Source organism: Pseudonaja textilis, chromosome 3 (genome assembly GCF_049901715.1).
Source record: "Pseudonaja textilis isolate UNSWEBS1 chromosome 3, rPseTex1.2, whole genome shotgun sequence".
Lineage (NCBI taxonomy): Eukaryota > Metazoa > Chordata > Lepidosauria > Squamata > Elapidae > Pseudonaja > Pseudonaja textilis.
This window is the reverse complement of record NC_141992.1, coordinates 115,119,244-115,144,355: the sequence shown is the minus strand read 5'-3', so window position 1 is coordinate 115,144,355 and position 25,112 is coordinate 115,119,244. Positions and strand designations below refer to the sequence as shown.

General features: G+C 37.5%; 2 long non-coding RNA genes across 2 annotated transcripts in view; one reads left to right on the top strand and one right to left on the bottom strand.

Moving 5' to 3' along the window:
* Window positions 1–1,308: 1,308 nt before the first annotated feature.
* LOC148126298 (uncharacterized) lies at window positions 1,309–4,905 on the top strand. Its single transcript, XR_015743074.1, has 2 exons — window positions 1,309–1,657; window positions 4,115–4,905. It is a non-coding gene; the product is annotated as an uncharacterized LOC148126298 (long non-coding RNA).
* An 11,953-nt stretch (window positions 4,906–16,858) lies between these two features.
* LOC148126297 (uncharacterized) overlaps window positions 16,859–25,112 on the bottom strand; it is a 53,466-nt gene continuing 45,212 nt past the window's right edge. The window contains exon 3 of the long non-coding RNA XR_015743073.1: window positions 16,859–17,236. This is a non-coding gene — a long non-coding RNA (uncharacterized LOC148126297). The remainder of the gene's footprint in view (window positions 17,237–25,112) is intronic.

Below are 25,112 nucleotides of genomic sequence, written 5' to 3'. Positions count from 1 at the left end.
GCACAAAACTGCAGGAGTGACATGTTAAACATACAGACATGAGTTCTTTTTTAATTCAGTACTATGTGCCAAAATTAGACTGATCCATCCAGCTTGGAAAATTGTTCTGCACCAGCCAGTTCTGCAAAGTGTTGCACTCATGCCAGGATGTGATAATGCTTTCTTTGAATCAATGTCTTTAATTCTTTGGAGTCCAGGCATTTTCTAATGTGAGCTTTTATTTTCCATGTGAGCTATAATCCAGGAATAAACTCATTCAGTTGATTCTTCACTATGGCAGGTACAGCAGTCCTTACAACCACAACTGAGCCTAAAATTTCTGCTGTTAAGCGAGACAGTGGTTAAATGAGTTTTGCCTCATTTTATGACCTTTCTTGCCACAGTTGTTAAGTGAATCACTGTAGTTAAGTTAGTAACATAATTTTTAAGTGAGCCTGACTTCGCCAATGACTTTGCTTGTCAGAAGATCGCAAAACATGACCCCGGGACAGTGCAACCATCCAAATTTTGATCATGTGACCATGTGTATGCTGCAACAGTTGTAAGTATGAAAAACAGTTACAACAGTTATTTTTAGTGCCGTTGTAACTTCAAATAGTCACCAAATAAATATTTGTACATCAAGGACTACCTGTACAACTGCTCTTCTTTCCATTCTGTCCAGTTCTACTTCACTTATATTCTCAATGCTAGTGGTGCATTTCTGATGTCATATCACCGGGTTGTTTGTTTTTATAATAAGTTATTGAGAGGCACCCAGTACCATAAAATAGTAATAGCAATAGCACTTAGACTTATATACAGTGCTTTACAGCCCACTCTAAGCAGTTTACACAGTCTCCAACAAACCTGGGTCCACATTTTACCAACCTTGGAAAGATGGAAGGCTGAATCAACCTTGAGCCAGAGGGAATTGAAACTGTAAAACTGCTGGCACTCAGCAGAAGTAGCCTGTAGTACTACATTCTAATCACTGCACCACCACAGCCATCTCAATACCTGCTTAACCACAGAGATCTTTTTTTTTTCTTTCTCCATGTATGTAAATATATGGCTCACATCAAAGGTATCTACTTTAGCCACTGTCAGGAAATGTCTGATTGTCTGTTTGTCTTCTTGGTGGCAGCTAGTTGTTTTTAAGTATAATATATTTGTGCAAAGCGCTCCAATTGGCCTTCTGCACTGACAAGTTTCATTTCTAATGGTGGCCTCAGAGCATCCTTTAGTCTCCACCCCTTTTAAACCTATCTTCTCTGTTTTTTCCCTCCCCGTCCTTTTTAAAAAGCCTGCCACTGCTCAGATAATACCAGCAAAGTGCCAGTCTCTAAAGGCTGCTCATAATGTGCAGCTGGACCCTTAGCCCTCTGCTGGTCCTCTAAAGTTGGAAGGTTCAGTAATATTCACATTTTCTTCAAAAATATAACAATAATTGTTTTTTTTTAAAAAAAAACCAATAACAATAAACAACAGATTTCTAGGATATCGTATTTGCTGCATAGGAATTAAGCTTCACTTCTGAACCCTTGTGTTGTTCATTTATATAAAGGTAAAAACACAAGAGGTAAAGTGACTCTTTTTATTAAGAACTCAATTCTAATCTGAAGTGAAAAAGAATTTAACAATGAAAGGACCATATTGTTCCTCCTCAATAACATAGGTAAGTTTTAGCAGGCAAATGAGTTGTATAGACCTCAGGAAAAAAATATTTTCTTTCTCTGTCAAGCTACGTTGCTATTGTGAATCCTCAAACTATTGAAACTCATTTTTTGGCTGCTGCTTTGATTGCATCTGTCCCCTATATTGTATCTCAAAGTAGCTTTGTGTACGTTGTTGAAAATGTATCCCAGTTCTTCTATTTTGCTCTTTGATCATCTCTTCTTTCATTGCCTCTTCCTCATCTTGCTCTGGTCTATTGCTGCAATATTTGTTTTGATCCCCAGATTTCCATCTTATTCATTCACTTGCATGCATTTTGTTTAGTGACATGTATGAAATATTCTCCTTTCACCCTATAGATCTGTCTTGGTTTTTTTTTTCATCATCACTTTCAAGGAGATGAAAGACTTAGCTGTAGCTCAGACGTTTTCTCATCTATTTGAGGAAATTTTGGTTCTTTTCTGTTTGTTTGATAAAATTATTCCTAACTTCACAAATGTCTTTATAAATATGATAAAAGAACTTGAGATTTAAGGAAATTTTGGAGACAACAAAACAGATCCACGCATCTACTATATGTTCAGCAGAGCCTGTGATGCAAAAACAAGGGTTTGCCATTTCTTTTTCTTTGATCAGCTCTGTCTTTGAGAACTCATTGGTAAATAGGTACAATCTCTCTCTCTCTCTGTGTGTGCTAATAGATAACATTTAAATTTAGGTAGACCATGAATTAATTATAATTTGGTTTTGATCATTTTTTTTCTTAAGAACTTGTCCTAATTTGCATTTTTCTTCAGAAGCAAACATTGGCATTGTACCTACTGGTCAGTTCAATGCAGAACTTTATCATGTAATGTGTGTCATGAAAAGCATTATCATACTTTTTCATCCCTTACTCTCTACCCCTTAAATCATGTTACTCTTGAAAATACAAGCTTGTAGTGTACCTATGTACAGGCTGAAACTTTTCCTCCAAGTTTTTGGGTTAGGAGAACCTAGTACCTGATTAAACTTGCATAATATACAACAAACACATTGTCTGGACTGAGCACAGGCATTTTGTATCTTGGTCTTGACCATTGAGAGACATCTCAAAGAAAGTTGCTGATAACTATTGCTAGTTTTATGCCAGAATATTGAATTTCAATTCAGTTGCTATTTAGCCCACGGTAAGTTCTATGAAGAGCAGAAAGGAAAATGAATAATGCTGGCCAGGGAAGAATATCATCCCTTATTTTCCAGGCATTGGCTCTAAGTAATCTCAAAGAAAAGAGCACCTGCCACGCTTATTTTAAAATTAGCCAAGGCACCAAAGTGATCTATGGCCACAGTTCTTTCTGTGATACGGATATCATCCCTATGGGGTTTCATGCAGTAGAATTGTTCATACGGGCAAATCACATGGACGACAGGTGGAAAGAAAACAAAATGAGTTGATTTATTGACAGCAGAGACTCATCTTTCTTAGGCTATCCAGATTAGTCACTCATGCACAGAGGTATTATCTCTGTCTCTTTCTCTCTCTTCCTGTGCCTCTGTCTGAGGGATTCTTTAAATAATATTTTTCTGCCTTGCAAATTAAATTGTTTCATTCAAGAACTTAGCTGAAGGGGAAGTTCAGTCAGCCCAGCAACAGTCCCCTTGGATACCAGGCTGGTCATATTTGTCTGGATGTTTTAGAAATCTTCTTCTACAGAAAAACCAAGAAGAGGCTTTGGAAAAGATAATCCAGCACTTCTACTATCAGCCTGATGCAGAACAATATATATGAGATTGACTGGACTGGTTTGTCAGATACTTTGACCATTCCTTATACATTACTACACTAGTAACACTTGAATGAAAAATAATTACTTTTTAAGCCCAAATTGATTTCTTTAATCAATATCTTAGTCTTTAAGCCATAGTTTCAGTGAAAAATAGTAAACAAAAGGCTAACATTGCAGATGTGGCTATTCATATCCATATGTGGCTATTCAGAAACTACCAATAAATCCAATAATAATAATAATAATAATAATAATAATAATAATAATAATAATAATAATAATAATAATAATAATGTTAAATCTATAGCCTTTCCCACCCACTGGGGTGGAAATAGTGCTATAGTATTAGACATAATTTTGGTTTTTAAACTTTCACAGAAGGGTCTGCAGTGAACCACAGTGATGTCAAAACATTGACATGTGCAGGGTAACATGACATAAATGTTGCTATTATGTACTTTTATCATTGACTCTACTCCCTTGCAACCCCCATGCATCTCCACAGTGACAGCTGCAAAGATTCACTGGGAAAGGCTATCCTCCACTGTATGAATACAAACTTAGCCTTTATCATTATCCCTGTTAGAATACTGTTGACTGATCTTCCTTAAATCTGTTATGTTCCATCAGGTTGTAGTTAAAACTCTTCAAGCTATCCTGTCTTTTGTCACATTTCACATTTCTTACAGGTGTTATCTGTGTTGTGGTTACCCGGCAGTAGGTGTGGACGGCCGAGGAGAGCAAGGACTCAGATGAGAGGCCAGGACCATTAGGGAGTGGACTGCTACCTTCAGAGATTGTGGGGGCTGGCAGCAGTGATGAGGAGGTTCCCAAGGAGACTGTGCCAAGTGCGCATGTGCACAGGATTGCTTGCAGGAAAGAGCAATTGCAACAGCATGGGCAACTTGGGAGTAAGGCTACAAGGTAATGGCCTCTCCTTCAAGAAGATAAAAGCCAGCTGTGAAGTGAACGTTCTTTGCAGGAAGCAAAGACATTTTTGAAACTCAGCCTCGTGGACATTACAGTATCTTAAGTTGGTATTTGAAGACTCTTGTGTTGTGAAATATTTCTTATCTGTGATTCTTGGCAGTTTCACACAGTTTGGCAAGGTTTGTGCTTATCAAAGTCAATTAGTTTGCAGCAGCCTTTTAACTGGGGATTCATAAGACTCGTTAAAAGGTTTCTGTTCCCTATGGTTCATGTTGGTTTGTTGGAAAATGGTTTGAGCCATAACAATTTGTAGGTTCTAATCCTCTGTCTAGCCCTTTATGTGCTCTCAGTCTTTTCTCCATCCACTTCGCTCAACATTACATTCTTTTCCATATAGATGCATCAGTCAACCTGAAGGGTCCAAAATGCAATAGTTTTTTGTTTCCCTCACAGCCAATGAGCATCCAGACTTGATTTCCTTACACTATGAGAGCAGTGGGACATAAATTTGATACATAAAAGAAAATTAAATAAAAAGGAATGAAAATCAGCCTCTTCCAATACCATCGTCCAATTTTCTTTCACTTTTGTACAGAGTGGGTGGCTTTAACTTGAATTTTCATTGAAATGACATAATCCTCAATGAGTTTATGTGGGATTTCCAATGCTTTTATGCTCATCATTATTCTTTTTTGAATCTATTTTGCACACCCACTATATTGATTAGTCCTGGAGTATAGAAAATAACACTTGTTAACCACTTCTACTTTCTCATGGTTTATCTTAAAATTCTAGTTTTCTATTATACATATATATTTGTTATCTTAAAGTTTGAAGAAAACCTAGCCTTTTTCTTCTCCTATTTTAATGGCAGAATGATTGTTCTGAGGCCTTCTTCAGTTTCTGCAACCAAGGTGGGCTCATTTGCATACCCGAATTTATTGGCATTCCTTCAATGAACCTTCCTTTAACTGATTCCAGCCTTCAATTCTTCCAGGCACCTAACACATATGCTTTATTTACTATATAGACTGAGCAGGCAACCTGGCCTGATTTTTACAGTGTTAAACAATTTTATGTGACCCCACTTTGGGGGCATTCTAATTATTGTAGAGATTTCCCATCAGAAAAATCAAGTGCTTAAATACACTCATTGGTTTGAGAATCTTCCAAATTATTTAATGATTAGCACAATCAAAACTTTAGAATATAAAACAGAAATAGAGTTCTTTTAAATATTCTCCTGTTGTTTCCACCAGCCATTTAATATTAGCTATGTATATGATCTCCCTCTCCCCCACCAGTTCCTCCAAAAATCTGCTATTTGACTATACTTCCCTATCTAATATTTTTTTTTGAAAGATTTTCAATAATATCTTGTTAGCACGTGCATTAAAGACGTTGTCCTATAATTTAAATGTTCTGTTCTGTCTCCCTTTTTTAGAAATTTGGATGCAGATATATGGTAGTCCTTTTCCATCTTTGGGCCATGTTGCTTTTTTGGCACAGAGCTGTCATAATCTTCCATGCCAGCTTTCTTTTTGAGGTGCGTGAAGATTTCATCCACCTCGGGGCTTTCTTGTTTGACAATTGATTTATACCCATTTGACTTCCTTTTCAAGCACTGTTGGTTCATCATCAAATTCTTCTCTCTCAAATGTGATCTTATCTGACTCGGTCTTCTTGTAAAGGCTCTCTTTGTATTCTATCCACCTTCTTTTAATGTTACGTTTTGTCAGTAAATTCATTCCCTGATTGTTCCTTATGACATTGACATGAGCTTGGAGTGCTTCCATGATTTTCTACTTTTTCTAATGTTCTAAATAGATTTCTTGTTCTTCCAGTTTTGCTGTGTTCTTCTACTTGAACATTCCAAATTCAAATCTGTCTTTATCTCTTATTGCCTTCATTTAGTTCTCTAGTTTTCTGAATTCAGATATGGGTTTCACTTCTTTAGTAATGTCTATACCTTTCTTTGAGAGCCAGTATTGCCTTCATTTTTCCCTAGTTCTTGTAATATACTTTCTAGCCTTTTCTTTTACAATTGTTTTAATTTCCTCCCACAGTTTTTCAGGCTTTCTATCACAAGATCCAGGTTTTGGAATCCCTTTCTAACCTCAATCATATATTCTTTGGAAGTGAGTTTGAAGATATGTTTCATGGGGATTGATCCTTTTTAGTCTTTGTCAGTCAGTTGCATATTTCTGTGGTGAGTAGTTGATGAATAGCAGTGTTAGTCAGCAAAAAACTTTTCAATCTGTTGGTAAATGCTTGATAACAGTGTTGTCTGTTTGGAGATCTTGTTTGGGATGTTGAAATAACATGTTAGCAGCAAATAGGTCATTTTCTGCATATCAACCATTGTCCTACATTATTGCAGTTTCCTAGTTTATAGTTTCCTACAGTTTTTTTTCAACCTTTGCATTTAAATCATCAATAATGATTAGAACATCCTTCATTAGTGTTTGATCCATTACTTCTGCTCATCTTCCATAGAATTCATTAACTTCTTTTTATTTAGCATCTAAAATTGATACATATTCCTGCATAATCATGAATTTATCCCTGACTCTTTATGAGAGTTAATCTGTTGTTGACAAGATTGTACCACATTACACAGATGAAAATATGCTATGAAAAAAAAATAGCTACTCCATTCTTTCTGTGAGTTTATTTCTAGAATTGAGCTCAGTGAAGTTCTGGATATCAGGTAAGTGTTATACACTACCGTAAAAGATGTATAACAAATTGCAACAGACCATATTGAGGAAAACTTGAAAAAAATTCAAGTTCGGAATTTTTATTTTAAAGTTCGTTGCTGTGCTTGCTACATCCACATTGATGCTTTTCCAGTCTATATGTAAACTTAAATTCATAGACACACATATTTGTATGTCCAAAAAATCCTGCCCACACAAATAAAAGCAATTCACAGCATGAAAAATTGTGAGCAATTGTGAGGGATAATTGTCCATCTGTCTAAACTGAACACTGAGCAACTTGCTGTCAAAGGGACCCAATCTGCACAAATATTTTTGAAACTGGATTAAAGTGCAGCTGAGCATTAGCACAGGATAGGAGCAGCTTAAGTGTGGATATGAAAACAGAATGACGTGTAGCATTTCTTTTAGTTGAAAGTTTAGGAGCTAGATTTGATGGTCTCCATGTAAAACCATTAAGATAGGGCAGCAAGACAAAAACACTCAGCCACTGAGGCCAAATTTTGAATTCAAAATGCAAATTATTGTATAAGCGTACAGAAAATTTCACCCTGTACACTAACCAGCTTGTCTGTAATTTGAGGTTTATGGCTATATATTCAAACAGTCTGCTGATGTTACAGCCAACAATTGATATTTAGATGTATGGAAACCATTTTTGCCATGCTCATGTTGGGCTTCTAGAAGCAGAGATTAGCACTGTCCCAAACCAACAAGAAGGGAGGCACTTGGGTTTTGCTATCTAGCAATTCAGAAAAACCAGGCTAGAGTCAGATCTGATGGCAATTGCAAGAGCACATGTTGCAATTTTTGCTGCAGTGACTTATACTGATCCCATAGGATTCAACTGCTATAATGAGAGGCAACTGAAATGCTACAAAAGCCAACAGATGGGGGAGCGAAATCATAAGCATTTAACAACAGGGTTAACACTTTACAGATTTTGTAAGAATGACTTGCCATTCAAGATGAGGTACCTTTTCAGGTGAAGCTTTCTTCTGAGACAACAGCAACAAAAAGCTGCGTCATTTTATGAATGACACTTCTTGTTGTAACTGTTCCCCACACCAAATGCCTCCAGGCTGTCATTTAGGCATTTGATAAAATCTCAGACCAGGTGCTCCAAGTCTTTCAACATCATAAATTCCACTCTGACAATTTTAAAAAAAATAAAATAAAAGGTTGAACTAGTTTGATGGAGAGACACTCTCCCAGGTGTTATTTTCAAAGTGCCTGACTAATTTACAGCAGTGAGTAATTATTATAAATGATAATGATCATGTAAATTACCCAAATTAGAAATATGCTTCATTTTGTCAGGAAGGCACTAAATGGTTTTACCAGGCTTTGTATGACATAGTGTTTCTAGAAGACTGTTCAAAATATTTGTTGGGGTGGGGGGGAAATCAAGAATTGATTTTGAAAGGCAATGCATTCAGTTTGAACTGCAGAAATTTGGGTGAAATTTCATTGAACAAATCAATTGACCTATCTGAAATCAGGAGATACACAAATGTATAGTATTTTTTTTAAGGAACATATTTGCATAAGGCAGTTGTACTAGATTTCTTGCAAGGATCTCATTTTTCCTTTGCCCACAACCAATTTTATTCAATGTCTGAATAAAGAGTCTTCTGCCATTGCTAAAACAAAATTGCTAGAAATCCCCAAGGATTTGTTGGGTAGGCAATTCCTAGATCTGGAAGGGAGCCATCTTTTCTCTCAAGAGCTAAATTTACCTAGATTATTTTGTCTACAAATACCTGAACCAGAGCCCAAAGTTGAAACCATCAGTCATTTTTCTCTCTCTCTCCTATCACCTACAAGGCAAGGGGCATTCACTTATAAGTGCCTTTCTGATTAAACCAATGGCTAGGAGTAAAAGCCAAACAATCCCCCTTTATTTAAGCTCCAATTGCAGGGTAGCCACCACACATACAGCTGTATGTCTAAGGACAGGGTGCTAGGTATGTTTAGTCTATAAAAGAAAAGGATTAGGGGGGACATAACTATATTCCAGTACTTAAGGGGGAGTCACAGTGAATAGGGGATTGATTTATTCTCCAAAGCACCAGAGGGCAAGACAAGGGGGGAGGGGAAGTTTGTTAAAGAGAGATCCAACTTGGAAGTAAGGATAAATTTTCTGATAGTGAGAACAATTAGTCAATGGAATAGCTGGCCTTCAGGATTGTGGGTGCCCCAACAAAATTAGACTAGGCAACAATTTGACTGGCTCCTGCCCTGAGCTGGGAGTTGGACCTGAAGACCTCCAAGGTCCCTTCTAGACTTATGATTCTATTCTCTATGTTGTAAATGACCCTTCTTTGCAAAATTTGGGCTGGGGAGTTTTCCCTTCCCCTATTCATATTCAGGGATTTAGAAAACCTGAATATTTTCTAAAAGGATGGTAGAAAATTACTAAGTTAACTGTCACTGAAATTAGTAATTAGTAGGACCTATGTGTGACACCAGTAGACCTAGGATTACAATAGGTCAGTTTATACTCCATGGTGGAATCAGGCAGTTGTTTTGTTAATAATTGCAATGACTAGATTGCTCTCTTTTACAAACTGAGAAAGACAGTGGAAGTATAAAGTGGCTTATTGTAACTTGAAGGCAAGGGGATGTTATGAATGATCACAAGGAAATAAGTATATAGAAAGATGATAAGGAAATGTAAAATATATCTTGATGTTGATATAATGACGTATAAAGTTTTATGTTTTTAAATTTTGAAAACTAAATTTTAATAAACAAAAAAAATTATATAAAGGTTTTTGACCTTCCTTTGACAGTCACATATTATCCAAGTAACATAAACTTTATATCTTAACAATAATGCAACTATATGCAAAAAATTGGGAGTATGCTATTGTGTATGTGTGGGGGGGGGGGTGTTTTGCTTTTGCTTTTCTAAGACAAAATGTGGAGACTTCCACTGATGTCCAGACAGGTGCTTTTGAAACACAATTTAAATGATTTATTCACTTATACAATAAATATATGTACTTTAAATTAAATATTATAGAAAACAGATACAGAAGTAAAATCATGGGAAATCTTTCACATGGAAGATACTCTTGTCCCACATTTGGCTTCCCCTTCCTTGTGTATTTATTTAAAAGCATCTATATATCACATCCCACTAAAATCTTAAAATGATGTGCAACAAAATTAAATAAGATGGTGATGACAGTTCTAGTTGATAGGGATAGTATGGTATCATTCAGACATTTAGCCAAATCTTTTGAAAACCTATTTAGAAGAATAGAAACTGTCAGTGCATCATATTTGTTTATTATATTATATCCTATGTTTTGACTAAGAGTCAGTTCCTGGATTCTATGAGCAGTATGTAAAAGCTAGAAGTCAAAAGATTAGGTTTGGTAATAATATAATCACATTGTGTAAATATCCTTTTCTAACAGTTTCAATCCTTTTTCCTGATCATCCCAGACTATCAGTATAACACATTGGATATAATTAGAGTCTTATTATAGTTAGAGCCTTATATAGTAGGAATAAAACATGGAGAAGCTGCAAGGTCAAAACTATGAGTTACTGTCAGCTTCATTCCTACTTCACATGTTCAGAACATGCAAAGTGACCTGTAAGTATTTAGATGAACATGAGGAGATACCTGATCACTGGAGATATTCCAATAACATAACATAAATGTTCAAAAAATAGTCACTCCTTCCCATTTAATAATAATATGTGTACCATCAAATGTTATAGAACAGGGTGTCAAACACAAGGCCAGCTGGCCGGATCCAGCCCATGGAGTACTGAAATCTGGCTTGCAGGACTGGCCGGGAAATATCAAAGGACTAATTTAGCCGACTCTGGCAGCTAAAATGGGCTGCATGTGGCCCCCCTGTGTCTTGTTTTCATCTTTCATGGCTTCCTGAAGCATTCTGCTGCCCAAAAAATGGCCTGAAAACAGGCCAAAAGCAGGCCTGAAAATGACTGGCAGTGTGCTGCAGGAAGCCATGGAGGGTGAAAACAAGGCGCAGGGCACCCTGTTTTGGCTGGCAAGGTGCTGCAGGAGGAATCCATTCCACCCTCCGCCACCTGCCCACTGCCAGCCCGCAGAGGAGAACTACACTGCTGATCCCACCCTCGAAGAAATCCAGTTTAATAACCCTGTTGTAGAAGGTTAGGGGTGCCCTAGAGAGTAGGGAACATTGGAGCAACATCTGTATATGCCCATTCTTCTCATCTTCAAACCTCCTTTTTCACCTACTAGAGTTGGGCACTCAGTAAATTTAAATAAATCATAGTGATAAAATAATATTTATTTATTTAGAGATGAAGACTTTAATGTGGACATAAACTGTTTCAAGTCCTTCCCTCAAAATGATGCTATAGAGCACTGCCCACCAGAACAACTAGACAAGGACAATTTTTTCCCGAACCCATCATTCTGCTAAACAAATAATTCCCTCAACACTTCCAACTATTTACAAAGTCCGATTACTATTACTATTAATCTTCTCATCACTCCTTATCACCTATCCCCTCCAACTTGTGACTATATGACTGTAACTTTGTTGCTTGTATCCTTATGATTTATATGGACTGTTTCCTAGTATGATTTGATTGGTTATTGTACCCTATGACTATTATTAAGTGTTGTACCTGATGACTCTTGACGAATGTATCTTTTATGTATACTGAGAGCATTTGCACCAAGACAAATTCCTTGTGTGTCCAATCACACTTGGCCAATAAAGAATTCTAATTCTAATTCTATGCTATGCTTACATATTTTTTTACATTGGAAGGCCACCCACTCACAATGGATTTTTAAAGTTTATCAACATGAATATAAAAAGAGAGGAAGACCTGAATATAAATACAATTGGATAAATATCTGAATAAAACACCCTCTCACACACCTTTAGAATGTCTGTTCAAAGTTTGTGTCACAATATTGCAGCATCAAGTTGAGCAAAGTTGTAATGTTATGAAAGATAAGAAGATATTTTAGTGTGAGGGCAGTAGTTTGTGGTAAGTAATATTAAATAATGATAGATAATCCTACACAATGAATAATTTCACAATGAGTTCTCAGCATAACTAACTCTCCACTAGGTAGTCTCAGCACAACTAACTCTCCACTGTGTATTCTAAAATGAGACACAAATCTATTCAGAGTATAAATGAACTATGAATGCTAGATAATGTGATTGTTTCTCTAGGCGGTCCTTTTGAAATAATAATCAGATTTGCGAGCATAAGTAAACAAATACTCTTGCTTTTGTTAAAATATTAACACAGTCCAAAATAGTTAAACAAAGCAGAGATTCATCAGGTTTCAACACTGTCTCACAAAAAAACCACAAAATAAAAGTTGTACAGATGTAACTTATATGTTTCCATCCAAGATGTACATAATTATCATCACAAAAACCTGTCTGATTTTGTAGTCAGGTATATAACCCCAAACCATACTTTCTTCTCTATGTGTTGATTGTACCCTAATTCCAAATCCTTCTTCACAATAAGAAGATAAATTCAGAGGGAAAAATGAGGCTGGATTTTCACTTTCCATAGAATGAGGCAGATTGTACAACTTCAAAATTTCATGGCCTCCAAATAAACTAACACTCCCTGGATATAGACAGCTAAGAAAGCTCAGACAATGCCAGACTACCTGCTGGGCTACATTTATGCAAATAGACTCTTTATTTTGTTGTTTAATATGTGAAAGTATTCAGAAAGACTGTTTCTTGTACCTGTAATCTCATTCTGTTGTATTTGTCAACTTATTCTTCTGGTGGAATTTAAGAGATGAAAAGGAAAAGAAAATATGACTTAGATGATCCTGCAAGGTGCACTTAGCCATGTTAGTTCAGTAGAACAATTCAAAAGTCTTAGCCAAACAATATATTTCTGAGAAATGAAATGTCGCAAATAAAATATAAAGTGATAAAGAGTATGTGAATAGAAAAAAAATGCTACTATCTGAATTAGGAATGAATGACTTCATTCCTAATTCAGATAGTCCTTGATTTAAAACCAAAATCGGGCCAAAAGTTTATGTTGCGAAGCAAGATATTTGTTATGTGAATTTTCCCCTATTTTATGACCTTTCCTGCCATAGTTGTTAAGTAAACCATAGCACTTAAGTTAGTAACATGGTTGTTAAGTGAACCAGGCTTCGTCATTGCCTTTGCTTGTCAGAAGGTCACAAAAAGGATCACATGACCCCAAGACACTGCAACTATCATAAATATGAGCCAGTTGCTAAGTGTCCGAATTTTGACCATGTGGCCGTGGGGATGCAGCATTAGTGGTAAGTGTGAAAAACAGTCATAAGTTGCTTTTTTTAATGCTGCTGTAACTTTGAATGGTTACTAAATGAACTGTTGTAAGTCAAGGATGACCTGCAATTTATTTAAGGAGAAAAAAAGTGAGAATTCAAAACAGGATGTTGTGTTTAATTCATATATGGTATTGTAATTATATAAATATTAATATATAAATTATATGCATATATGCATTAAATACATATATTATTGCATACTTTTGTGGCCTAACAATTAAGATCTATTTAATTTGCCTACATTTGTTTCTGAATTGTTTTTCCTTCAGGTAACATACCTTCAACTAGCAATTTTTTATATATTAAATTTATGTGTCCTCATCCACTTTTTTATGACTATAGAAACTGTAAGTAAGAAATCCACTTATTTATTTATTTAGATTCATTTAGCCTGCACACATTTTTAGTTTCCTTACAAAGTACATTATTCAAAGTAACTTTCCAAAGACCTACAGATGCATGTTTTCATTGTGGACAAATGCTACTTAAGCTATATAACTACAAATTGAAAGTTGGCATTAGAGATCTTCCTCCAGAGTAAAGAAATTGGAAGCTGTAAAAGGCTTGGTTTTAAATAAATGACTGGGGTAGGATGGAGACCGTGTATTTCATAAAGTTAAAGATGTGATCACAAACATGTACAAGCAGATCAGGATTAAGCTTCAGCCACTGTAAAAAGAGAGCAAAGTGGAATTTGGTGTTAAAAGAGGTGTGAATATATCCACAAACATTTAGATTCCCTTCAATCATAAAACACCAGGAGCTGTATGTATTTCTGCAGGATCTAAAATGTTAACTGGGTTGCAATATTCATTTTGAGAACCTCAACTTTCAGCCGTTCTGTTTTTATACCATGACAAATCTTTATTCTAATATTTAAATAATATTGCAGAAATTAAAGTCCAGAGGGATACAATTGAAAATCCACTGCCTGGTCCAGATATAGGTAGTTCTAGATTGGAACTACCTATAGGTATCTATAAAATTTCCTCTGTCAGGTAAGAAGTTGCCCAATACCAAGACTGCTGATTGATCTAGCCCCATTCGTCCTTAATGATAGGAATGGCAAATGCGTCCTTCAAGATATTACTGGAGTCTAGTTCCCATCAACTTTATCTAGTATGGCCATTGTTAACTGTTTATGGGAACTGGTCTGTTTGTGTATATAGTGTGAGGTAAGCAGGAATATTTTCCAGATGGAATTTAGAAATTTTTATTACCTTGATTCTTGATTTATTCAAACAAATCACCTTATCATATTTGATTTTTATTTTCCAGTTCCAGTTCACTTCCAGTCTATACATAATTGGCCATGAATATGAACATGGGTGTTTTTTTCTCGTTAAAAATTCAGATATGAATAGCAAATTAAACTCTTTTTATTTGAAATGCTGTATTCTGTCCAGAAACCAAGATTGTGAAGAAACTTCTGCTTTTGCTTGTTAACAGATCCCAAAGTAAAGGGATTCCTCAGCTCATTCAAAGAAATCCTCCCTGCAAGTAACCCATAAGGTTTTGTAGAGTTGTTTGCAAAAATGAGTCCAGCAAACACATATTCATTCATACAATAAATGCCATTGCAAAAACCAGTCCCAACCACAAAAAACTTCACTCAAGACCAGACTTATCCATACTGCAAAAAATCCGCTCCCATGAACTCCTCAATGAACTCAAAGGTTGTCAAGACAATGGAGAAAAGGATCTCTACATTGACTACCGTGCTGATTGTATCAAAAGTAAGTCACACAACCCACAACTCCATATCCAACCCTACCTCATCCAACCCACCATCACTCAAAACTAGGCACACACACCCCTAACTACCTCAATTCCAATTACAACTGGCCTTAAATGCAAGCTACTCAATGCAAGAAGCCTTACGAATAAAATACCTGAATTTCTCCTCTTACTAAATATAGCTAAATTCAACATCATATTTGTCTGTGAAACATGGCTCAATGCATCTCTCCCTGACTCCATTACCACAGTAAGAGACTATCATATTTATCGATTAGATCATGAAATCCGTAGAGGAGGTGGTGTTGCTATCTTCTATAAAAAGTCCTTACATCTAAAAAAGATCCAAGTTGCCCATGAGCTTGCTCTTCCTGAGACCATCGTCTGTGAACTGTCCTTAAATATCACATTTCGATTCTTACTATGTTACAGAGCACCTGATTATGACATCAAACATATAAACAAGCTAAATTCATTACTAACATGGGCAACATCCTGCCCACACACTTTTATCTTTCTTGGTGACTTCAATCTACCTCACATTAACTGGACCCTAAACGAATGTAAAAATGAACCCATACATGCAACCTTCTACAATGCTGTAACAAACCTGGGACTGGAATAACTAGTAACCAACAATACTAGACTTAACAACTGCCTCGATCTCATCTTCTGCAATGGTTTGAATTCAATTTATGGAATACAAATTAAAGAACCCTTTTCCAACAGTGACCACAGCATGATTGACTTTTGTCTCAACATACATCCACACAAAAATCAACACAACGATGTGATCCCCAATTATATCTTTAAAAAAGGCAACTATGATCTTATAGACAACAATCTCTCACCCCTTGATTGGCAATCTATATTCACTGGATGCAATACTGTTGAAGACCATTACAACATATTTTTACTTGAAGTCAAAAGAGTCATCAAACTATATGTACCAACAACAACCCCCCCCCCCCCCAAAAAAAAACAGATTACCCATAACAATAAGGAAACTTCAATCCAAAAAGAGATCACTCTGGCAGAAAAACAAATCTGGTCACGTTGCCAACTTCAAAAGCTGATACAAAAATTTATGCCACCAGATAAAGACTGAATGCACCAATTATCACATTAAACAAGAGGAAAACCTTCTACACACCAATTCCACCCACGCTTTCTACATAAACAACAAACTAAAAAACTCAAGGTCCATCCCACCCCTGAAAGGACCTAATGGTAAAGACTGCAACGATGACACTATTAAAGCCAACCTCTTTAACACATTTTTTGGCTCAGTATTTGTAAACAGCAATGGATCAGCTTCAACCATAACAATACAAAAGCAAACAATAGATACAAACTCAAGGTTAATCACACCAAACTTGATTGCAGGAAATATGACTTCAGCAACAGAGTGGTCAATGTCTGGAATACTCTACCTGACTCTGTGGTTTCTTCCCCACACCCCAAAAACTTAGACTATTGACCTCACCCCTTTCCTAAGAGGTCTGTAGGGGGCATGCATAAGCACACCAATGTGCCTACCATCCCTGTCCTATTGTTTCTTTTAATTTTTTTATATGTATCCATGTATTCATAACTATGTTTTTACTTATACCTATTATCTTGTAAGCAATTGACAAACCAAATAAAATAAATAAATAAAAATAAATAAAATAAAGGAAGGTTCAGACAACAAAGAGATCAGTTAAGAAATGTGGTGACTGGCATTAAAACTGGCACATTTATTTTCCCCTTTGACATTTACAATGGCCATAACAGAAATTGCATATATAAAAACATTCCCTTCTCAACTTTATGGTTGGTCTTCAATCTTCCTCAATCTCAGATCCTCTTCTGGGCAGAGAGCTCTGATGCTGTTCCTAGGATCTGTTGGAATCACTATTTCAGCTTAGGAGTCACAGTCCCGAGTGTTCCTACCACTACTGGAACCATTCTGGCCTTTATTTTCCACAGCTTCTCTATTTCCTCCTTCAGGCCGTGATACTTCTCCAGTTTCTCATACTCCTTTTTCTTGATGTTGCTGTCACTTGGCACCAAGAGATCTATCACCATGGCTGTCTTCTGGTCTTTGTCTACTGTTACATATGTAAAAGAAACAGCAAAAAGTCAATGAAACATAAATGTGTATTAAAGTAGTCTTACATAAAATATCATCACATATTGCAAAACATTTTTAAAGATATAGAATAGCTTGCTTAACAATGTGAATGGTGCATATGAATTAACATGGGCCATCCATTTTTCTAAGTAATCCTCAGGTGGGGCTTCTGATAGCACTCTAAAAACTTTGTTCAGATATAGAAAGACAGATAACTCATCAGGCTAATGCATAACTGATGGAATATGATTGTTTTCCTTCTTTGTAATATCCTCTTTCCTGCCCTTTCTCGCAAACTATTTCCATTGTCGTCCTGTTTTTAAATGAAAAAAGAGAACTTTGTTGCCACAATTATGTACATGATCTTCTTGTCAGAGCACTGTTTTTCTCTGAAGAGCAGCTTTACATATAATGCAAGTAACTATTATCTCTCTGATATAGTTCAGCAATCATCTCTAAGTCATAAAGTTTACTAAATAAGCACTAGGACTAGTTACTATCTCCTATTCGCACAGTAATCATAAATGAGATCCAATTCCTCAGCTCTTGGTTTCAATACACTTCTGCTGGTAAAACCAGTTGGCTCTAGTGGTTAAGGCAACAGGCTAGAGAGCAGGAGACCATGAATTTGAGTCTCTTCCCAGCCACGACAGCTGGCTAGATGACTTGGGGCCAGTCACTCTTTCTGAACCTAACTCATCTCTGAGGGTTGTTGTGTGGAAAATAGGAGGAGAAAGGATATGTTCACTGCCTTGAGCTGTTCATAAAAATAATAAAGGATTACAAATAAATGGTAAATATCCATCCAAAGAAATACTGCCACCAAAGAAAGAGGAGAAAAGAATGACCACTGGGTGCAGAACCTTATTTATGTGTTTACTTACTTACTTACTTACTTACTTACTTACTTACTACTCACTCAGTCACTCAGTCACTCAGTCACTTACTCAGTCACTTACTAAGTCACTCACTCATTCACTCATTCACTTACTCATTCAACGTATATGCTGCTGTTCTTACTCTGCAGTGCAACTCCCGGCATGTCTACAATGACCTCATATGCTCTGGAACACAATTTAATGAATTTCTAAAAGGGAGCAATGTAAATATTTGTCTATACAAGTGTATATACTTTTAAAATTTTAACATTGATGTGAAAAAGATTAGATGCTGAGAATTAAAACATGAATTTTGAATTCTGGCATTCAGTGTCAAAATCTTGTGCATGTTTAACATGTACTGTATAGATCAGGACTGTCTAACTCCCCGCCTGCAGGCCGGATGCGTCACACACTGGCCACACCCAGTTCAGTAAAGTGGGGGGGAGAGTCCCAATACGTCACTCTGCTGTGACTCTGCGAGTTTGACACCCTGGTATAGATCAATGATACAGAACTGCTGCACACTCTGCTCTCCTAATCACAATTCATTGCTGATGTTTACATCTTAATTATTTTCAAGACTCTCCATTTCTTGACAGCAATATGTTTAGAGACCACACAGCAACTGAAGCTTGGAATGGTGAAGTCAGAAACCAACACCCTTTCAAAGTATGATTTTTCCACATATAAGAACTTCAATGGAAATCTTCTACCTGATCTCTACAGGTTGATTCAAGTCTTTCCACATACTCTCCCACACATTCATTTGACTTCATACAATGGTTCTTACAGCACTAGCTTATATCAGGAGAAAATAAATTAATCTGCTTTTAACTGTTAAGCATGCTTCTTAATGACTACAAATCATTTGAGCAATGGCCAGGTTTTAATTATTAGTAATAAATCTAAGTTTGTGCTATCTTTGAGTTTCCGTGGCAAATGAATTGTTGCTGATATGGATAATGAAAGTAATTTTGGATATCCAGGAAGGACTTTTATTATTCCAGGAGGCAATCTAAATAGACTACATGCGTGGCCAAATGATTTGAGCAAGACTTTCCGTAGTAACAACAGCAGCAGCAGCAGCAGCAGCAGCAGCAGCAGCAACAACAACAACAACAACAACAACAACAACAACAACAAAGGTTGGAAGCCAAGCTTAAGCTTTGGGATTAAACCCTGGCTTTAACTGGTGCTTATTGTGATCCACCTAAGGAAATTCCAGCCACATATAATTAATTTACAACATCATGGGGCCAAAGGGAATATTGTTCTTATCAAAGCATAGCTGAATACATGATTGTATATATTACAAGTGCAAACAAGACCTTTATTAGAGTTTAATGTATAAAACCACATAACTAGAAGGGGTTATTTAAGCTATCAAACTTTTTCAGTACAAAAATGCAAATTAAAACATTGCTAACAGATGGCTGTCTATCATGCATTTAAAAGCATCCAGTGAAGAGGACCTCATGACATGCTCTGTGTAACTTATTGAATGTTAGAAAGCCCCTTTAAAAGCTTTCCTATAATTTTAACCAATTATTCTGTGTCTTGTACTTTGAAGTGACAGATTGTTTCACTGTTTTAAGAATGCTGTAATATACATGGCCCTTCTCTAAAAGTCTCCACTTCCTTCCCTTTCTATTCACTGGATTTAATACCTTGAAGTATTTTTAATACCTTAATTTAACCTAAATTTAATTTAAATTCAAATGATTTAAAGTGTAGAATGTGCAAAGAAGCAGAAGAAACAGTAGATCCTATGACCAGTTCATGCAAGAGGATTGCACAAAGTGAGTATAAACAACATAATACAGCCTCCAAAATGATTCATTGGAACATCTATGAAAATTATCATGTGCCAATAGTAAAAAATGTGGTGGGAACATATAGTTGAACAGTAATTAAAGTGAGTATATTAAAATATTGTGGGATTTCTAGGTATGGAAATCTTGGCTCATAAGACACCTGATATCATTATAACTGAAAAGAAGAAAGTGTAGATAATTGATGTGGCAATATCAGGGAAGAGTAGAATCAAAGATAAAGAATAAGATAACAAAGTATCAAAATCTGAAAATAAAAAATGAAGATAATGCCATAAACCACCAGTGGTGGTCCCTGTAGTTAATTGGCAGAATGGGTGCTATACCAAAAAACCTTGGACGGCCTTTAGAAAATCTGCACCGTGGCAAAATTTCCATCTTTTAATTACAAAAGACCAGTGTTCCCACTTCTTTCACTTCTTATGCTAAGTCTTCTTGATTGGCTAGCATCTCTTTTGGTTCCTTGTAGTAATACGTCAACAATTGCATAGGTTTTCTCTTTCTCCTCACACCATTTTTTAGCAGCTTCTGCTTATCTAGCAAGAAGTAATCATTTAAACAGGGACAGTGGGCAATCAGTGGCATTCAGGCTATCCTCTTTGCAGTGGCTGAGATTTAAGAGAGTGAGAAAAAAAAGAGAGCTAAGGGAGATAGGAGAGATAAAGCTTTAAACTGAGATAAGTTTACTCATGAGTCAGAGATAAGACAACAGGGATGTAAGATAGAAAGTAAGTGACAAAAAATACTTGTGAGTAAGCAGTAAGATAAAATGCTCAGTGGTTTTTGCTCTGCACATGCCTTGCTGATGTATCTGGCTATAAATGGAATTCAAGAACAGTGGCTCAGTGGGTAAAGAACTCAATGCCTCAACTGAAGAGATGATTGAGACCAAAAGAGCCAGAAGAACACGCTCTGTGGTGGCTGAGAAAATGGACCAGGATTAGGCAGAGCCAAAGAGCTGACAAGAAGCTGATCTTATCTAGAGGAGTCAACAAACAGCAATAGCAATAGCACTTAAACTTATATACCACTTCACATTGCTTTACAACCCTCTCTAAACCTAAGCAGTTTATGCAGTCAGCATATTACCCCCAACAATCTGGGTCTTCATTTTACTGACCTCGGAAGGATGAGTCAACTTTGAGCTGGTCAGGATTGAACTCTGCAATACTGCATTCTAACCACAGTGCCTTGACCAAGATCAAGAGAGTACAAGTCACCAGAATTTACACTTTTTGGCATGGCAGCTGTGGTGTGAGCATCCTTGCCAAGGAAAGAATTGGACTCACAATGTGCATACAATGCTATATAAAATTATTTTTGAATCTGTGTCAATCTGGTTTTGTATAGTATGGCTATTGTATTAATGCATATAATAAAATGGAATTATTACTTAGCCTTGGTACCATTACACATAACAAAACAAAAGTTATTTATTGATTTGTTCACAATCAGAAGTTGGTTTTGGGATTTACTGGATCTAGAGATGGAGGGAACACCCTTTAGAGCACCCATGTCATTGCAGATTTGACAGCAGTTTAGTTGAAGTGTTTTGACTGGAAATTACATTTTTTTAAAATGATCCTAAAATTGGGAGCTTTCCCTTGAGGGACAGTTTCTCAGACTCAGGACTACAGTAGTCAGTGTGATGGGGTAAAAGGTGTGTGTGTGTTCAAAGAACTATATACTTAATTTGCACATTTCCTGGAAATCACAGTTAAACCAGCTCTTTCAATAAGTGTTCTATTTGCATTAACAAAATAAGATGGAAGCTGTGAATTCACTAATATGTGCCATGATTGTTCAACGGCAAAGCAGCCATGGTGATTTTATAACAGTGGTGGGATTCAATTTTTTTTACTACCGGTTCTGTGGGCGTGGCTTGGTAGGCGTGGAAGGGAAGGATACTGTAAAGTCTCCAGCCAGAGGTGGTATTTGCCAGTTCTTCGGACTACTCAAAATTTCCACTACTGGTTCTCCAGAACTGGTCAGAACCTGCTGAATACCACCTCTGCCTTTATACCCCTGTTGGAAAAACAAGCAAACAAACAAATATAGGTTTAATGTATATTATTTATTTGCCTTTGAGTCACTGTTGCCTCCTGGCAACTGTCTGGAAGTAATTTGCCACTGTCTCCTTCCTAGGGCTGAGAGAAAGTGACTGGGCCAAGATCACCCAGTTGATTTTGTGCCTAAGTCAGGACTAGAACCCACGATCTTCTGGTTTCTAACTCCATGCCTTAACCACTACATCAAACTGGCTCTTTTTAATTTATTTTCTGTATTTACAACAGCTGCACTCAGTTCAAATACAAATCTAAATTCAAATACAAACCTAAACAATCAACATACAGTAATTCAAACAAAATTATTAAAATACAATTTAAACAGTTTCAAAACTATGCTTTGTCAATGCTTTCTATTTCCTCCTGCTTCACTTCAGTGAAACTGATCATCATCATCAATAACATGTTTCACAAATTCTCCCAAATATCTAATCTATAAAATTTATTTGAATGTAGTTGTTCAGTTAATTCTCCCTTTTTAAGAAAAGGGATTACAATGTTATTTGATGTTACAATGATATTTGACAGATTTTAATGGAATATCTGCAGTTCATTGTCCATGATTTCTCAGTGTCATCTTCCCATCCTAGAGACCCTATACAGTAGGCTTATATATTTAGGGCAATGTGCCTATATGCAATAGGAAAAGGACTCATCCTCCAGGTCCTTCCATTAGCTTGCTTGCTATTGTAAACAGAATGCTGTCCTATCTTGGACACACACACACACCGGTTCATCGCGACCCATTTGATGTCCACAGTGTTGGGAAAGAGTATTGGTGGAGATAATAATGGAATACTACCCAGATTCAGCTTTCATTCTGCACTTCCAGGAGTGAAGGCAAGCATGAGACTTCTACAACTGCTAATTAGAAAATTACACCACAGTGAATGGCTTGGATTCTACTTGCAGCTAAACCTCTTCCCCCCAGTGTTCTAAAGTATTTTTTGAATTGTTTGCTGTCAGCAAAACAAGCCAGCTACCTGTGATTCAACAGACAACAAAGCCCAGCAGCAAGATTTCAGTCAGATGATGTCACCCAGGTAAAATTGTACTGACAAGCTTTTAATTAAAGTTTTCCCACACATCTTTTGCGGCTGGTCCCCAAGAGCTATTATTCATTATGTGCCGATTGTCAGCCAATTGTGTTGGGAGGGAAATGTTTTATTTCCAAAGCCCTTGCTGACAGCTACAGAACACTTTGTTATGCAATGTTTACTTTCCCCCCTTCCTTTCCTACAAGCATGTTTTTTTTAAACACGCTAAAGGGGAAAATAAGCAGGTAGTTGTGTTTCTTTTAAGTGGAATTCATATTAAAATGCATCCCTGAGTGGAATCTGAGAAGGAAGGATGTGTGCAAGCCAAGGTCTTGTGGGGAATGGTGTCCGGTCTCCCTGGTGAGTGGCAATGCATGTAAATATACCTCTTAAGGCCCGGAGCTTATTGTGGGTCCATTTTGGGGGGGAAAAGCAGGCCTTAACAAAAGCATGTTAGAAGACGGGGAAGGGGGGAAATTAATATGTTTTGAAGGGGGAGGGAGGATAACATATTTACCTGAAACATCTTTTTCCATTTTAAAAATAAGATGTACTGTACTTGTTATGTCTGGGAGGACGGTTCAAGAACGGAGGCAAGACTCAGATAGTAACTAAAGCTCTTTATTTGTGACTTCAGATCTGAGCAACTAACCCCAGCCGCAGCAGCCCCTTATATAGGGCTGGCTGCGGCTAGGCAGCCAATGAAGGCGATTTGAGTTTGCCGCTCTTGGCAGGGCCAATTGCGGCAGCCCGTTCACTGGCCAATCGCATCAGTCTATGGCGACCAATCACGATCGGCTTTCAGCGGGCCAATCAGATTTGCAGGCTACGAGCCTGCTAGTCCGGAACACCCCTCCCCTCTCGGTTCCGTTTAAGGGGTAGAGTAATATAGTCTTGCAGGTAAGCAGGTCTTCGCCCCTGTCTGCCTGACTTATGCAGTTCCGCTTGACCCTGTTCAAACCCAGGTTCAGATGGACTGCTTGCTGGATCAAACAGGAACGGTGAACCGGTGTCATGGTCAGGGCTCTCCTCTGGTGCCTCCGGGGTGATGAAGTCCTCAGCCTCGCTGTTACAGTTCTGGCTCCCGGGGCTCGCTGAACCTGCCTGGTTGCTGCTTCCTGGCGAAGCATTCGACTGTCCAGTCTCAGTTGTAGCTGGTGAGTGTTGCCAACCATGGTGCGGTGATCTCAGTGATAGCTCGGAATAGACAGGTGTTGGTTCTAATTCTGAGTTCACTGCTTCCCCTCCCCCCCTAGTGTCAAAGTTAGGGTCAGGGTTGGAAGATGTGGTTAGTCTGGAGCTCAGTTGGTCAATATGGCGTTTCCATGGTCTGCCATCAGTGGTGAGTAGACGATAGGAGCGGGGGCCTGTAACTTGAGTTACGTGGGCAGGAATCCAAAGGGGATCCCCAGAAAAGTTTTTTGCAAAAACAAGGTCTTCTACCTTGAAAACACGGTGCTTGCTGCTGGAACCCAGGGCTTTTCGGGGGTGTAGGCAGGGTGCAAACGATCTAGAGGCGATCTGAGTTTCCTGGCCATCAGGAGTTCAGCTGGGCACTTGTTGGTCGTGCTGTTTGGTGTGATGTGTTGTAGGAGCAACATTCTAGTGACTTTGTCATGGATGTTGCCTTGATCCATTTTCTGTAGGGTTTTTTTCATAAACTGAACTATTCGTTCAGCCCGGCCATTCGCTGCAGGATGAGCCGGCGATGTGAGTGCGTGTCGGATGCCCCGTTCCGCTAAATACTGTTCAAAGGCTAAGGCAGTAAATTGGGGCCGATTGTCAGAGACCAGGACATCTGGTAACCCGTGTGTGGCAAAGAGTCTGTTCAGTTTTTTAATGACCGCCTCAGTAGTGGTTGCTTTCATTTTATTGACCTCAAGCCAGTTTGAGTAGGCATCAACAGTTATTAAGAAGGTGTGGCCTCTCGTAGGTCCCGCAAAGTCAATATGAATGCGAGACCAAGGACCCCTGGGTGTTTCCCATTCTGTTGGTGGGGCTTTAGGTGGAGCTGAGTGGTTTTCCTGGCATTTGTTA